General features: G+C 50.1%; 1 protein-coding gene across 6 annotated transcripts in view; it reads left to right on the top strand.

Moving 5' to 3' along the window:
- KIRREL3 (kirre like nephrin family adhesion molecule 3) overlaps nucleotides 1–15142 on the top strand; it is a 356544-nt gene that overhangs the window by 247228 nt on the left and 94174 nt on the right. The gene's annotated exons all lie outside the window — the stretch shown is intronic.

Genomic DNA, 15142 nt, shown 5'->3' on the forward strand with positions numbered 1-15142 from the left:
GTTTGGCACTTTAGCTCTACAAATACACATGCCAATTCAAGAGTGTATGTGCATAAATTTAAAGATATGAAGAGTGTTGGTGCCATCAGTGCGATACGTGTTACCCTTGCTGCAGTGCTGTTCTGCGGCAGGACCAGGAGGGCCACACCACTTGAGAAAAAGCTCATTTTCATACTATCTTCATACGCTTTTCAGACATATTTTTTAGCATCGTGCATTTCTCAGGAACTGATCTTTCCCACGAGCAGCATAGGAGGATGCTGCATGGGATGGCAAACGGTGCACAGCCCCCAACATCTTGTTAAGACCCTTTTTGTGGGAGAGATGGGAGAGTAGAAGGGGCTTTGTTGCCAGGCAGGCAAAGCGGTTGTAAATGCTCATCAGGAGTGCTGGGAAAAGACAGTCTGCCTCACTGAGACTTCCCAGAAAGGATGTGGCTTCAGAGAAGTCAGTCAAATTGGCATTTTTCTTGAAAAGCTTGGACAAAAAACAGTCTGTATTGTTCCCAAATACATCCCTATTATTCAGCCCCCAAAGTGAAGGTATTTACATCTTTAAGTTTGTTTAAATTGAAGTTTGAATTTGTTTTTTCCTTGTTTGGTTTTTTCCTGCTCAATTTTTAGGGAAAAAACTTAAAAAGAAGTTCCCAACCAAGAGTTTTAGTTCTTTTAGTCAGATCAATGCTCATTAGCCTTAAACAGCCAAAAAAAGTGAATTAAGGTACTAGTTTTGGTTGAAGGTGTACCTCATTGGAGTCTGCACTCCACCACCAAAATGGGTCCTAATTTCTAGCTTGTCATGTCCCCTGCATTTGTTTTCCTCTCCGCAACCCTACGAAGTACCCTACCCCCAAACTTACACAACTGCCATCTCTTCCTTCCCTGACCCCGAAGATAATGATGATTTTCTTTTGATCCATCCTTCTGCTCAATCAACCCTTTGCAGCAGCTCAGAGCTCTGACATGTGCCCACACATGAAAGAAGCCTGCAAATGAATCAGAAAGCAGAGTGTGGCTGTCAGGGGGGCTCCCTCGCTTACCGACAACCTCTGCAAGCTGTGTCGCCTTCCCCTCCTTTGCCTGGGCTCCCTCCTTCTGTTGTGAAGGCAGAATATGTTGCTGGAGCCAGACAAAAGAAATAATGTTATTTAATTAGAGCTAAAGATTTCAAAACTAATTTAGTCCCAGGGCGCACGGGTGTACGTCAGAGCTCAGAGCTGCGGCAAAGCACTGATTGAACAGAGTGATGTTTTTATGGATCAAAAGGAAATCATTATTATCTTTGGGGTTATGGAATGTGTTGAATAGATGGTAGTTAATGTTTATGTGAATATACATGGTAGTTGCTAATTGGTACATTTACCTAAGATGTTCAGCAAGTTATATTTACAGAGTGTTTTCCTTTTAAGAAAAAAAAGTGATAGCGCATTCAACTTAAACCCGATCAATAAGAAAATGGGTCTTTGGAACCCATCAGTGGCACATCTTTCACTTTCATTGTATTGATGCAGATGTCCTGGGGAAATTTCAGGCTGGTTGGGGTGGCGTGAGTGATAATCCACACCCTGGGAAAGGGGCTGGGAGGTCATTAGCAGTCAGCAGCTCGCACTTCGATTCGTCTGCGGCAGGATGGTGTGTCCTGCCACACCAGCAACGTAGGCTGACATGGCCATGGATGGTCCGTGGCCTGCGTTTTAACCAGCCCAATGGAGGGGAGTAGAAATGGCACATGAAGAGTAGATCCTTCCAACACCCTGTGTGTTAAGAGCTAGTGCTGGCTCCTGACAGCCGCTTAGGGCATGCAGTGCATCAAGCTGAACTTAGTGTGCGTTAGGGAGGCAGAGCACGTGTTTGTACAGGAAAATGGAGAGATGTTTTCAGTGGTTACAGATGTGTGTTGCCACCAGCTGTGCAAATGTTTCTCCTCTTCGGATCCAGTGCGTGCCAACGCGACAAGCCTGCTTTAGTCAGAAGCTAAGCTGCCGTCTCCGGAGGGATGTGGATCTCCCATATTTCATCTTAGGGGTTAGGAGGGGTTGTGACTGGCCACCTGAGCCACCTCATTAGCCCAGTCCGACCAGCTTCACCTGAGGCTGCAGGCCTCGCCTAGGCAGGAGAGGATCCCTAAGCTGTGCCTGGATCTGTGAGCAAACCCCGCAGCTCTCGAGGAAATGATGTGTCACAGAGCTGGGAGGCTCTCGTGGCTGGGAGCCATCGTCTGCTGCGGGGTGTGCCAATGACTCGAGGAGCTCGTCAGCCAGCTGGGGTTGTTGGAGGCAGTTCTGGGGAACCCCATCCCACTCTATCACACCCCAGCCTTGTCTCTGGAAAAATACCTTGCCTGGCTTCTTTTTGCATGAGTCTGTGCTGCATGATTCTGTGCTGCCTTGTTCCATTCTTGCCAACTTTTCCACTTCCTTGGTATCAAGAAATCCCCTAATGCCTCCCAATTCAGTTTCCAACTGCTGTCATTCATGTCTGACAACAGCTTTATGGGGCTGATGCCTCCTTCTTCCCTGCTGAGATGCAGAGCTACACCATATTTTAATTAAATATTTAAGGTTTTGTCACATTGTTTTCAAATCTACATGGTTAAATGTAGTGGAACAGATCATTCCATAGCCTTGGAAGTCCAAACATTCAAACAGATGAGCCTATTAGTGTTATCAGCTTTGGGGAAAATCTTTTCTTTGTAGAGTCTCAGGGACAAATACTGCTCAGGAACCTGGCTAACTCATCCCAAAGCTGAAGGACTTTCCTCCAGGTCTCCCTCACCTTCTCTCCTACCATTGCCCAAATTGTCCGGGGAAGGAGCCGCTGCTCTCTCTCCCAGGGTTGTCTGTCCCAGCAGGGAAGGCTGATAAAGCTGATGAGATGGGATTTGGGAGATACAGAGCATCCACGTTTTCTGCAAGCAAAGGATGTCAGGGCAGCAGTTCGGTAGAGGAGCCCAAGCCAGGCAGCTTTGGGAAGCCACTGGAGGGCTGTTTACTACCTGGTTCATCTTTAGTGGCAGGGCTTCTTAATTTATGATCTATTTAACTAAGCTGGGATATTAATTAAATAAAGTAAGAGCCTGATTAGGACTTGGAGAAATTTAAAAATAAAATCAGACAGCAATCGAGTGAAATTGCAAAGCAAACACTTTGGCTGTAACCACTGGAGAGTTCCCTCCGGTCTTCCATCAAAGCTCGGAGCAGAGAGGGCAAATACAAGAGATTATATAGCCAACAGATGTGTGTTGTTAAAATATGCATCTGCCAGCCATGTAGTTTAAGGAGCCAGAGGGCTAGCTTGTGGATCCTCCTGCACTCGGGGGACTGTGAATGAATTCGAGGCCCCGCCAGCCGAGCTGGGATTTGCAGACACGTTAATTAGTGTTGAGTTCCCAGATCTCGAAGGCAGCCGAGCGAGGAGCAACTTTGAAGAGAGCGTTGGCTTCCCCGGGAGGGAGGAGAGGGGAGGGGAAGAGGGGAGACCCGCCTCGCCGAGCTCATCTGGCAGCGGCATGGCAGCCCATGATGGCCGGGGGCAGGCAGGACCCGCGGGGCCAGGAGGGGGGTCAAGATGGATGGCGAGGTCTCGGGGAAGCTGGGTGATACCCTGGTCGCTCCTTCCGTCTTGGCAGGAGCATCCCAAGCCTGTCCTGGTCCATGGTCCTCCCCAGCACGAGATGCGATGCCTCCAGCCAGCCTCGTGCCACAGGCTGTCCCGGCAAGCTCCTGCACACCACAGCTTGGCACTGTGTTGGTCCCAGAGAGATGCTGGTGAGAGCTTGGTGACGGCCAGGAGAAGGGGACCATGGGGGTGTGAGGGGGGAGGCAGAGGACCTACTTCCAGAGACTTAAGGTGAATAATTGATAGGCAATTAACTTGTACATCCACCTTTTATCGTCTAATTCCCTTTCTCCTCCCCCTCCATGGCCTCCTCTAATATTAAGTCTGCCTTCATGTGTGTCCCATTAGAAAGAAAGCTTTCTTAAATCAACATGAATTATTTAACGCTATAGATTAAGTTAATTTGAAGTGAGAGCTCCTGTCTTTTAAGATGGCAGAAGCCAGGGACAGGAGAAGAGGAGGGTCACCTAGGTGTCAAGTGCGTTCACATTCAATCACGACCCTTTTCCTATTTTTATTTTTATTTGTTTTAATTCCAATGTCTCTTTCTAGCTGAGTCTTTCCAGTTCTCCCCTGCAGAGCAGAGTAAGCTTATTTCCATTACCAAAATGATCACTGGCAGCTTGAGACATCTGCATTTCCCAGCTTTCCTGCTCTGTAGCGAAGTTTGATCAGAAAATAAAAAGGCTGTAGCCTGGGAAAGGCCATTTTTCAATATTTGTTTGTAATGCTGAGCTGCAATGAGAAAATGTGGACTAGGTGATGTTTCAGAACCAGAAATAGTTCAGCTTGGAACCATCTCAAGTATTTTTCCTTACTTTTTAACTGAATTCAATTCTCTGAATACAAAATTCAGCCTAAACCAGCCTGTAGGGTCAGGACGTCAATTCAGAAAAAAAAAAAAAAAAAAAAAAAAAAAGAAGTGATGAAAATGTGATCATTTTCTTCCAGACAGCCTCTTCTTGAAAAAGTTTGGGTCTCCACAAAGCTGCATTTTCTGCTGGGAATATATTCAGTGGCAAAACAGCAACTGAGTCTACTGAGAATGAAACAGAAACATCAAACAATTGAGCACAAATCCCAAATAACCTAAATATTTGATGTCATGTCTGAGCAGCTTAAGTTTACAGCGCTCTGAGCTGGTTCCTTTTGATAGCGGAGGGTGGACGGGTGTCCCTGCTGGCATCCCTGCGTGGCGCCCGGGGTGGAAGGTGCCTCTGCGACCTTGACCGTACCCAGCCAGGTAGACCCAGGGTCTCAGAGGTACTTGGTGCTGTACAAATTCAGTGTAAAAGGCAACCTTTGCCTCGTGCAGCCTATAGCTGGAAAAACAGGTCAAAGAGAAGTACCGCGTGCTAAAAACACAGCTCTGGAGATGGGGCTTCCCACCCCATGGGCGTTGGGAAGTGCTGCTCTTCCCCCATTTTGGAGGGGTTTCCACCTTGCTGTCTGGAGGAGGATGGCAGGGCAGCATCTGCCGAGCTCCTCTCTCCTTACTTGGAAGGAGACAAGCAAAATTGATTTGCTTACATCCCCATTAAGCTCATCTTAGCTGGCTGCGTGGTGCTCGGGTGAAATGCTGTACAGGACGTGTCCACTGGCCTCCGGCTCTGCCAACGCCGTCGCTGTAGAATAACGACTTTCTGATGACACAAACACGGGAGGGGAAGGGGCTGTGTTTCATGTGACAGATATCCCCTCTTCTGCTGCTTTCGCCGTACCGCTGCTAAGATAAAGCGTAGCTCAGTGTGACCAGTCACCCTGAAAATGTGAACAGCCCCTTCCCTAAGGGTCTCGGATGGAATTTCCCACTAGTCACTGGGAAACCTGCAAAGGCAGCCCAGTTTGCACACTGCTCATGACAGCACCCTCATGGGCATAAAGCCTGTCCCAGTCCAGTAGGCACAGTTAACACGCTACTGTGTGACCAGGAAATTAAAAAATTATGTATATCTACATCAAATGCATTAAAAATGGTAAATATCCTTCCTAGCAAGACAGGGCTGTATCTGAACAATGTCTGGTGTTTAATTGCACAGAGGGAAGTTTGTCTGGGCCAGGCCAGCACTCAGCAGATGCTGCCTCTGCTCCCTCAAACCCAGGTCTGGTGTTATCAGCTCACCACTTCGTGAGTAGTCTTGCAATATTCGTGTTCTCTTGAAGCCCTGGGCCCCAGGGTTAGGTGATACCACAAGAGTTTTCTTGTTCTATACGTAAATTAATGGCTAGCCTTCGGCACTGCGGAGCCAGGCTTGAATACTGAAAGAAGATTTGTGTGCCTGGAAGCGCATCTGTTTTCTTTGAACTGTATCACTTGGTCTACCAGCAGATACCACCTCTCCCATCAACTTCACCTTGCTTCTATCCACAGAGCCGCAACAGCATTCCTACCTGAATGCTGAAGACTGAAGGACCACAGCGTAAATAGGAAGAGACATGGTTAGAAATGATTAATGTTCGGATTCTTGCACCAATCTGTGATTTCTTGTCTTGATGTGGGGAGGGCCTGACCTGTATTTTTATCAAACATGAAGCATTTGGCTTCTCTATGCAGAGTCTGCTGGTCTGTACTGAACTGATGGATGCAAAGCACATAGAGCTGATAAAAAGCCTTCCTGATTCTCTGTCATCCCTTCAGATGCAGTGGTGGCTGCATCCCTTCACCCTCTTCCTAGCTCCTCTTGCTGGCTCTGCCCCTCAGACAGGAGCCTTGAGCAATTACTCCTGGCTACCATGGCTGTGAACTTGCCATGAAATGGTTGGGGGGGGGTGTCAAAATCCCTCCGTCCCGCTGTGCTCATGGCTCGCGCTGCTGCGTCTGCGCCGCCTCCTGCTCCGGGCTCAAACCTCTCCCTGCACGTCACCCCCAAATCCTCCCCGGTTTGCACAAGGCAGCCAGGAGCCAGCGCTCCCTCCACATCACACCAGCCTGTCCCCTTTGCGTCCAACAGCTCCTGCTCTGTGCAGTGCCTGCGGACAGGGGGGGGATTATTCTGCTTGATGCCCTTTTGGATCGCTGACACCTTGCATTCTGCATCCCACAAACAAACCCCACGCACGTGCAAGTCTCTCTTTGCTTTGCACGCCTACGGGCGTTTCTCCCTCACGCCAGTCAAGACAAAACTCCCCCATCTGTACCCTACCCGCGCTCCTCTGGGTCTGCATTGTCCGTACACGTGGCAGCTCCTGTTGTGCCGCTCAGGCACGCGCGCACAGAGGCCTCATAGATCGCGGCGCTGCGCTGGGGCTGCGCTCGGGGGCTGCTCAGCCGAGGGATCTGTCACCACTGGGAACTTGGTGGGTTGTTAGTGACCTGACAAAAGTATTGACTCCCTCTCCCCTTGTCAGCTGGCAGAGAAGAATGAGGCCCTCGAAGCGTGACATCACCTGAGCGACAGCCCCCGCTTTCTTATCGATCCCCCCTAATGAAAAATGAACCTGAGGCTCGGCAGGGGCAGGGCTGGCCACAAAAGCAGAGAAAACGCTTTGGGAGAGGATGCAAAAAGCGGCTGTTGAGGTTTCCAGTTGGAGGCTGCCCGCCCATCCCAGCTCTCTGCTTGTGGCCAGCCCCGAGGGATGTTTGCTTGGGTCTGAGAGCTCTGCCAGCCCTATCCTGGGTTGCTTTCTTCATGTCTTGCATTTCCCCACCGTCCTTTAAGTGTTGTCCAGCGTTGCACCCGCTGAGCCTGTTTCTGCCAGTCATGATAGAGTTCAGTCTTCCTAGGACAGCTCCCAGCTGCCACCACCATCCCCGCCAGGTCATGGCAGAGAAAGGCTTGGTGAACCCTGGGCTGAATCTCTCTTCCCGTTACAAATCCCTCACGATGTTGGCTGTTCCTGGCATTTCCAAGCAGCGTTTGCTTTTGAAGCATCTTTCACATGTCTGACAAGTGTCATCTTCCCATCCGATGGTAAGACAGGGGTGGCTTTGGGGCTGTAGCATTCCTTTTAGCTCAACGTGGGCTTCAAAACTGGAGAGCCACATCTTAATGACTGACCTGTGGGTGTCCTTTGTAATTGATAGGCAAATAACCTCCCCTGCCCCAGGACATTCAGCTCATGCTGAGGTGGAGGTTGGACAGATGGCCCTCTGGAAGAGGCTATTACTCTTTTTTGATGTTAAAAGGTGCCGGGCCCTGCTCAAATTAGGAGTTGACATCTTAAGTGTGTCTGGGATGACAGCAACCACCCTGCTGCTTCCCCAGAGCCTGTTTTGGGCTGGTGCTTCCTTACTGGGTGGTGAAAAGAGTTCTGGCTGTAGGCTTCATGCGGTCCCTGCTGCCAGGAGATGAGCATTTCCATAATTCACTATCAGGTGGCCTGGATTCGCAGGACTAGGCCATGATGGGAATGCTGAGCTGCAACGGGGTGTGGGAGGCAGTACCCCAGACACTGCCGTAAATGCACAGTACCTAAAGGGATCACTCAGGTGATAAATCACAAACAAAGGACCACTGTAGGTGGCAAAGAGAGGTGGCAAGCATGGACATGGTGTCGAATGATCCATCCAGGACTCCTCTCTCCAGCCTCCTCCCTGCTCCTGGACATGAGGCCGAGGCTTCCCCCTGGGGGACAGGCATGAAGCTGAGCTATCAGGTTCCTCTAACATGCTCAACTCTGACCTCTGCGGGGAGAGACAAGGGATTCATGGCAAATTATGGATTTAACACCTATGATGAATCTCCATTACCACATGAAATGAGAAAGGAAAATGTAGCTAAATGGAAGATCTCCCCTGGGCAGCAAGAGATTGCAACTTATGAGAGGCTGGGGAAAAATGAAAAAAAAAAAAAAAAAAAGAAAGTAGAAAAAAAACCCAGGAGCTAGGAAAAACCTTGTTCCTTTAAATATTGCAAAACCTTTATAAGCCACTGCTTGCAGGCTAGTAGTGGCATGGATTAAAGACAAGTGCTCAGACCTGTGACACGTCAGAGGTTTCCAACTCTACCCCTTCCACTTCTCATGATGAGTGGAAATAAAATATCGCTGGGTGCTGGCTTCTCAGGTGCTCGGGTCTGCTGGTCCCCAGCACCTGGGCCCAAGAGCTGCCCTTCATCACAGCAATGGCCTTGCATCAGTTATCTCCCTTCGGGAAACACCAATGGAACATCCTTCCCTGGCAAGAACGCCGGTGCCTTTCACCTTGGACGTGGGTCCTGACTCCTGAACATGTGGCTCCTGGGGTCCCCACGACCGTAGCATCCACCCCTTGCTGCCCACCCCTTCAGTGGCTCCTTCCATGGAGTTAATCCCTCTCCTGGGGCACCAGAGCAGCTGGCTCTCCAGCAGTGGCAGTGACCTAAGGAGTGACTGGTATTTCTGAGGCTCCTCTTGAGCTGGGTGTGGGAAGCAGAAACGGGAGTGGAAACGTCACACTGGGGATAAAGGAGCTGGAGATGAACTCCCATGGGGAGGAGCTGTCAGTACCTGGTGGCTGGGTGGCTTTGGTAGAGATGCAGGAAGGAAGATGGGGTTTAGGGACAAAATCTGGGCTTAGCACTGGTGGGAAAACCAGGGAAGGGGCACTCAGCATGCTGCCTGCTTGGCTTGTCCTCCTGGATGGAAACACAAGTCCCAGGTGCTGCGAAAGCCTCTGTGTGTGACCTTGAGCAAGTCCTTCGGGCTCAGATCCCTCCCTTAAAGAAAGGGAAAAAGGACTGGGGTGAAGCAGAAACAGGAAACTTTGGGTTATGAACATGATTTGCCTTGTAGCCTGTGATCACTGCGGTTACGGCTGCGATGTGGGTGACATCCAGGAGGTTTTGTGCAGTTGGTTATTTCTGGTGTTGGGCAGCAGCCAAGCAGAAATGCTGCAGAGTCATAGTTTTGGGGAAAAGTGTCTATATTCTCCTTTGAGTCATAAATCATGTAGGAACTGAACTCTCTTCCCTGTGACCCAGCAGCACACAAGGGATCCTCTTACTGTCCTTAAGTCCGGGCAGCAGAGCGGGGATGTCCGCCGGACAGCTCGCCATGGGTTCGGAGAATCCAGGGAGCGTCCGCATACCCAAGGTGGCTGTTTCTTATTCAGGTTGTTGCTAGGGAAGTCTGCAGAGATTTCTCATAGTGGGTGAGAAGTGACTTTCAAATCAGAGGCAGCATGAAAAATTGCAATGGGGAAATACGGTCTTTCATGATATCACATTTAATTGCAAACAAAGACAAAAATTACACCTCTCGCATTTGGTTCACTAGTGAAAGCCCAGATACCAGCTGCCCCGTTATGTATTTGATTCCAACTGGTAGGTTTAAAAGATGCAGAAGGTATTTAATGATAATGATAATGATTTACATTTATATAGTGCCTTGTATCTACTGGGATCACAAAGTGCTTTATATATCTATGGATAAAAATATACTGGATAACAAGCACTCCATCCATCACCAAATCACAGCCACTTTCCCAGCTAGGCAGCAAGCTGTTCAGGAAAGAGCTGCTGCATTTCCAGCGCCGCTCTCCCTCCTCGCTGCTACGGCACTTGGGGTGCTGTACGGTAATTTTGTAATAAAACCAGGTGATAAAAACACTTTAAAAACAACAGTGTCATAAAAAGAAGAACCCTCGCTGTCATAAAACTGCACGCAGCAGAACAGGAGGGGAAACTTGAAAGGGAGAAGGTTATAAATAGGGACTGTCGCTGTCATGGAAATCAGCTCTGGAGGGGAGATTTCTTACAGCTTGGCCAGCAGTGGCAGCTCCAAAGGGCAGGTAGAGTCAGAGCTGGGTGGAGAGGGACCTCCCAAGCTTAGTTTGGAGGTGACAATGCAGGGAAAATTCCTGACATGGGCTTGAAGGATGCTTCTGCCTCCCTGCCCTGCTTCATCCTGCTGCAGAGCCGGTCTCCTGGGGGTTGGGTGCGATCCAGCCGCCGTCCTCCTCCGGCTGCCTGAGCGAGCGAGCTCTGCCGGTAGCACCGGCTGAACGCCGGCGTCTCTCCTAGGAGGCGTCGAGCCTCCCTAGCCCAGCATCCACCCCCTGAAAGGAGTCGCTTGGTCGAGACCCTTTGGTGGCAGCATCTCGCTCAGCTGGGTCTGGGAGGCAGTCGAGGGGAGGGGAGGAAGGAAGGGAGAGAGAAATTGAGGCTCTTAGAGATATTCATTCAAAATTCATAGGCGCAAAATTGCAGTCTGCATGGATTTGTTTCCTTTTGGAAATTACAGGAAACTACAGGCACCAACAACTGTTATTCAAATAGCCACTTTAGATGATTAGGATGGCAGGAGGCTGTACTTACACATGCAGACCCAATATAATCAGACGCGAGGCAGGGTGGGAAGGCAGGGCCAGGCAGAGAAAAGCTGAAGGAGCTTATAAGCGTAAGCAGGCAGCAGGGCGGCTCTGCGGGAAGAGGCACGGGGCCGAATACAGCTCCACCACTGTGGTCTGAAGCAGGAGCATCCTATTAGCTTCCCTGGGTTGGAGAGCTGGCAGGTTGGGGATGATGAGGGAGAGCACAGAGCTGGGTGATGATTCCTGGAGGAAGTTTGTCCCCTGGCGTGAGCCGGCAAGCTGCAGGCAGGTAGCACACGGGTAACCACCCTTCTGTCCTGCCCGCAGGCAGGGCTCTCCTCTCCTCTGCACGTGCCTCGTGGCCCCGAAATGCACGCTCCTCATCCCCTAGTCCCTCGCCTTCTTGCACAAGCATGCAGGGTTACACCTCAGCCTGGTATAAATCAAGAGGGAAAGTTTTTACCCACTCTGTATTTATTCAGTAAATAAATAAATAAAACCGCACACGTGCGCGCAAAGCCCAGAGCAAATATTGTTTTGAGGATTGGCCTGAGGGTCAGCAATGAGACGCAGGCAAAACATCTGAGCCACTGAAGGGTGGAAATTGTATAATAAAAATAGACTCTGCAGCACAAGCAGAGAGGAGAGACTCCCAGCTTTTTATCTGGAGAGCTGTTTCTTTTACTTCTACAATGTTTCTCTGGGATAGCAAGTGGTGTTGTGCAGTGCAGAGCTGCCAAGAGCATCTCATCCTCTCCCTCGGCGCTCGTGGCAGCGTCTCCCGCTCAACCAACCCCTCTCTCCATGAGGCTGAGCCTCCTTCCTGCGGATGGACGGCTTCCAGCAACCTGCCGCGTCTTCGCAAGTCGCTCAAGGTGTTTGTAAATGTTTGCACACAGGCAAGCATCCCATCTGCGGGTGTGTTGGGCACGCGTTGGCAGCCGCGAAACACGTGGCTTGGCAAGATTTTAGCTGGAAGAGCCTGCAGCAAGCGGCAGGCACGCGGCACCCAGCGCGTCGCTGCAGGGCTGGACCCAAATGTGATCCCTCTGGGGCCCTGGGCTTGCCAGACCCACATCCTCGGTGTCGGCAAGAGCCCTTCTCTGTGCCCATCTCCTTTCTCTGGCTGCAAGGTCACAGAGGACTTGATGTACTGTCGAGCTCTCCTGGCTCATCCTGGCAGGAAAACCTTGTTCTGAAGCACCTGGGTGCTGGACAAAGGTGGATGGGCATGTCTTGGAAGAGAGGGCAACCTAAAAACCAGAGCAGGAGGTCTTGAAGGGGCTAATTTCCAAGCACAGCCAACTCAGAAGGAAGCTTTGACACCTTGCATGGGTAAGGAGACCTTTGCAAAACCTCTAGGCTCTCCTTAAACCAGGCAGCAGTCAGCTGAACCCCTGCTTCTCCCTCCCTGGTGGTTTTTGGGGTGACCTTGAGCGTGTATTGGCCGGACGTGGGTGCTGATGAGCTGCTTTGCACACGCCAGCTTCCTCTTCTTGTCTTTACAAGTGCTTTTCTCTTATCTGGTAGTATTTTGCAAAACTTCACAAGCTTTTAGTGGCAAGACTTTTGCTAAGAGGCTGTTGATAAATCTGGAGTAGACGGCAGGAAGGCTTTAGTGCAGTATTCTCTTCCTTTCCATTGGAAAAAGCCGCTTATCTGCTTTGGAGAATACAGGTTCTTCCTCCTTATCCACGCTGAAATCTTATCTAAACTGGTTCAGGTGGCGGAGCTGAGAGAAGGAAATAATTAAGCAAGAGGCGGGTGAAATGCTGACATTATTATTACTTAAATGGCCTAAACCTTTTACCTCGTGTATTTTTTTTTTAATTTTACTTTTTTTTTTACTGCTGGTGACACATAACAAGGGAGAAATCTGTTTTTCCGGGTTATCTTACCCATACACACACATGCAACTTGGCCCCCCTCCTCCCCACCCAAATATAAATCTCGTTTAACTGGTTCTGTTGGCAAGACAGAGAAATAATTAAGGCGAAGGTGGCTGAAATGTTGATGTTATTACTGTAATGCAGCAGCCTGTTTAGTTTCTTTGCCGATGAAATGCAACCAGGGGAAAATCAGTTTTAAAGATTACCTCCCAGAGATGCAAATTGAGGAGCGGAAACCATGTAGTCAGGAAGAAATGGTCTCAAACTAGGAAACATTTCAAAGTCTGTGACAGTCTCTTAGGGGCTTTTAAGACCACAATTTACCTTTTGACTGCATTCTATTTTCTCTGAAATCCTTTATTTCCCTCTTATTTATTGACTGGAGAGACAGCACAAAAACGAGAAAGTGATTCTCCAGCCGCTGGTCTTAAAAATCCATAGAAGAAAATTATTCTCACAAGGGTGGTTTTTTGGTTGTTGTTGGGCTCTTTTTTTTTTTTTTTGCCTCCACCCACCCGTCTTTTTTAGCACTCTCTGTGAACCAGGGCTTAATTGAATCACTTCGCCACAGAGGGGCCTCGAACCGGAAGGCAACAAGGTCAGCGCTGTCTGGGAGCGAGAAGCCCTGATTGGAGAGGTGGGAACCGTGGCAATAACGTGGTGGGATGCACAGTGCAATGAAGGTGGAGAGGGTCTTCCTCCATCCGCACACAACCAACGTGTCCGGAGCCAGCGGCTGAGTCGCAGTGACGTGCTCCGGCTGTTGCTCTCTTTGGGGACAGCACTCTGGATTAAGAAAATGTGTGACTACGCTGCTTGGATTAGCATCGCGCTCTTGGATTAGCATCTCTCTCTCTCTCGGCAGGAGGGGATTGATGAGTCTCCTTCCCTTGCTGTGCGATTCGCGCTGTTCGTACGCTCTCCCCTTCCCCCCATCTGTGTCTCAGGGTAGTGACTGAGTCGCTCAGTGCTGGCGCAGGGAGGCAGGAGCTTCGCCGTGGGACGGGGAGCCAGGCTGGCTCCCAGCAGGTCTGCTCAGGGATCTGCCAAGCACTGGTTCCGTAAGAGATGCTTTTCAGCAACCCTCGAGTTTACCACAGAATCACAGAATTGTTCAGGTTGGAAAAGCCCCTCGGGATCATCAGGTCCAACCCTCAGCCCCACTCTACAAAGTTCTCCCCTACCCCACATCCCCCCACAGCTCATCCCAACGACCCTTAAACCCCACCAGGGATGGGGACTCCCCCCTCCCTGGGCAGCCTGTTCCACTCTCTGACCACTCTGTCTGGGAAACATTTTCTCCTCATGTCCAGTCTGAACCTCCTCTGTTGCAGTTTAAAGCCATTAAACCATATCCACCAACTGTCCTTCACCCACCCCGTCACGGGTCTCTCCAAAGCCTCCACCTTCCTCCCAGGAGAACACACGTCTCCATCCTTGTCTCCCTTCCAGCTGGCCCTAGCTGCATGGCCGGAGCCTGGTCCCAGTTTGGTCTCAGCATCACATCCCCTTGGCCTTGACCCTGCCCTGGTGACATCCTGCTCCCTCTTGCTCCTCAACATGGTGGTTTCCCACCACCACACACCCACAGGTGTCACGCACATGTTCTGTCTGTGTGTGTTCCCTGCCAGAAGTAATACTGAGATGTGCAGAAAAAAAAAAAAAAATCATGAAGAAGTCCCGCAGTGCTGGCCTAGTTAGACCATACCCAGCTGTGAGCTAACTCTGCTGCCCAAGCAAGCCCCCTGGAGACAGCTCTGCTTGGGAAGAAATAACTAGATTAAAAAAAAGTGCATCAGTTTAGGCTAATATGGGCCAGAATCGGTGCATCCGAGTAATTACAGCCTGGATTTCAGAGGTGAAATCCTTCTAGACCATCCAGTCCATCTTTCAGCTAACTGTTAAATTACTCCCAGCTTCACTTGGCCCTGCCTTCACAGAAAGGACCACGTTAGGACATCTCCCACTCCTCCATCACTAAGGTTGCCCACTTGTCAACACTTGTTCTGATTCATTTCTGAGATTTCACAAAAAAAGATACAGGCAGATCCGCAGCAAAGTCGTGCCTGACCATGCTGCAAAGGTTGAGCTGTGCGTCTCCTCCCTCCCTCCCTCCCTCCCTCCCTCCCTTCCTTCCTTCCTTCCTTCCTTCCTTCCTTCTTCCTTCCTTCCTTCCTCCCTTCCTTCCTTCCTTCCTTCCTTCCTTCCTTCCTTCCTTCCTTCTTCCTTCCTTCCTCCCTTCCTTCCTTCCTTCCTTCCTTCCTTCCTTCCTTCCTCCCTTCCTTCCTTCCTTCCTTCCTTCCTTCCTTCCTTCCTTCCTTCTTCCTTCCTTCCTCCCTTCCTTCCTTCCTTCCTTCCTTCCTTCCTTCCTTCCTTCCTTCCTTCCTCCCTCCCTTCCTTCCTTC

The sequence above is a fragment of the Athene noctua genome, chromosome 26, assembly GCF_965140245.1.
Source record: "Athene noctua chromosome 26, bAthNoc1.hap1.1, whole genome shotgun sequence".
NCBI classification, from domain to species: domain Eukaryota; kingdom Metazoa; phylum Chordata; class Aves; order Strigiformes; family Strigidae; genus Athene; species Athene noctua.